Raw genomic sequence first — 2,500 nt, forward strand, 5'->3', positions numbered from 1 at the left:
AATAATGAAAAAATGGTACATTGGGAAATAGAAACACCAACACCTCCGAGAGTAGGTTCTAGTTTTTGGCAACAACACTGGGTACACCTCGAATTCAAAAACATACGTATGAATCAAAAGTAGTATAGTTCAGTTCACATGGATATGGCCAAGTCATGCATGTATGGTGACAACAAATAGATTTCATTTATTCCTTTGCAATTTGCAAGACGAATTGTCAATCTAATAATTGATAGTTTTTCCATGAAAATCAGATGATACTTACAAAATTACACTCGATGATACATGAAATAATCTGCAAGGCAAATGAAAATGTCAGAAATGAGAAAATAGGGTTTGATAATGCTAAGCAAGAGGGTAAGCTCATAGCCATTGGGTCCGGGGGTTTAGAGCCTGTGATAGGGAAGTACGGTGATTGAATGGGGTTCAAAGGGAAGCACCATGGTTAGGAAGGCTTTTGGTTCATAGTTAGGTTGGGGAAACCCCAGGATGGCTGGAAAAATGGGGACTTACTCTCAGATGTTTGAGGTTACTTCATATACAGTTAAATACTTTCATTTATATATTTGTGATGGAAAATAACAAAAGATTCACCCATATTACATTGTGAACAGTTAAAATGAGGAATAATATTTGTAAGGTTGGATGGCTGTGTGAAGCTAAAAAATTACCCAAAGCCTCCCAAGCCTGTGGCTTTGACCCCCCCCCCCCCCCCAAAAAAAAAAAAAAAAAAAAAAAAAAAAATATATATATATATATATATATATATATAATATATATATATATATATATATATATATATATATATATATATTTATATATATTGTATATATGTAGTCAGGGGATCTTTCCCCACAACCCAGCTTACATTCTTAATTTCTGACAGTATTCTTTACTTTCACAAATTATTTGAGTGTATTTTTCCTCTCTCTCTCTGACAATGTCCATAAATTTTCCCTATCTTATGTAGTCATTATATAAATGTATAGCTATCTATGTTATTTCTGTTGGTAAGTGATAATTAGAAAGTTGTGCACATTTGGCTCTGAATGGCCTAGTCAGTTGAACTTCACAAAGCCTTGACAGTTAGCAATGTGAAAACATCCTTCCTTATGATGATCATTGCCTTTTGGTTTGTTATTGTCTAGAGACAATAAACATTTTTTTCTTTTCTTTTCTCTTTTTTTCCTCCTTTATTTCCTTTTTTAAGTGTCTAGCTTTTTTCCAAGCAACCATAGCCATCATCATATTTCCCATCCACAGCTGGTTCATGAGAATTTACATGCTGAAACTAACAGAAATCCTCTTTAAACTTGTTCTGCTTCACTGCAACAGAACAAACACATCTCTATCATCACTTGTAAGGCAGGTTCCAAAGAGTTTGGTAGATCTGAGTATTCACATTTTATTTAGTGGCCAGGCACTTTAAGGGCAGTTTCTATCAGAAATACTTACCAGATTAAATTTATATATTAGTGAGAAAGACTAAAAGACAGGATAAGTCTGATATGCGAAGCTTAGCCTCGCCCAGGCTATGCCCAAGAGGGGAGCCTGACCTGTGTTGACTACTGCTGACTCGCTCATGTGTGTCAGCTGGTGCTGACTCGGCCGAACCTAGTCCTTACCCGCTGTGGTGCCCAGCCACAGCAGTAACCCAGTAAGGCGACAGTTGCAACTTCTTGCGCCTGGGCGGGGCGCGAACCGCCAACCCCTCGGATGAGAGGCCGACACATTACCACTGTACTAATTAAAAGACACTAAAGAATAGCTTTTAGCTAGATTGTATTGAGATTGCCATACCTGTGAGATTAAATTGACACTTTATTATTTCATTTCTAATGTGGAATCTTCACTTATAGCTACATATGATGGAGGGATATATATATATATATATATACATATATATATATATATATATATATATATTATATATTTTATATTAATTATAGTATATATTATTAATATATTTTATATCATATATATATATATATATATATATATATATATATATATATATATATATATATCTATGCATATATACATATATACATATTGTGATAGTATACATCAATACAATCTGAAGTAGTCACAATTGCTTCAAATTAGAAATCAAGAGATATCAGTGTTTTTTGAAGAGTAGGGGCCTATATGTTTATCATTTTTATATTGCTAGTCATGCTATGAGTTAAGCCATACCAGTCACTGCCAGTATGTTATCAGTCATGTTATATAGTAGTTTAAAGTTCATATGCTATCTTATCTGGTCAAGTCTTATTTTGGATGAAGAGTTTAAGTTTCCAATTTCTTAGTTGAACTACGAGAGAATGGTGGCCAATACTGGGTAAGTTTGTAATTTAGAATTGATAATTTTGTTATAGATACCCTTATTAAAAATGGGATGTAAATTATATACAGAACTTGTACATACTATAAATACAAACAAGAAGAATCCATATATTTATGTTCATATAGTTTGTAGGATAGATAATGGGTATTGCTG

The 2,500-nt window shown here is 33.4% G+C and overlaps 1 long non-coding RNA gene across 1 annotated transcript in view; it reads right to left on the bottom strand.

Annotated features, from left to right (window-relative positions):
* LOC119578033 overlaps positions 1–2,500 on the bottom strand; it is a 15,204-nt gene that overhangs the window by 439 nt on the left and 12,265 nt on the right. The gene's annotated exons all lie outside the window — the stretch shown is intronic.

Source organism: Penaeus monodon, chromosome 10 (assembly GCF_015228065.2).
Source record: "Penaeus monodon isolate SGIC_2016 chromosome 10, NSTDA_Pmon_1, whole genome shotgun sequence".
Classification (NCBI taxonomy): domain Eukaryota; kingdom Metazoa; phylum Arthropoda; class Malacostraca; order Decapoda; family Penaeidae; genus Penaeus; species Penaeus monodon.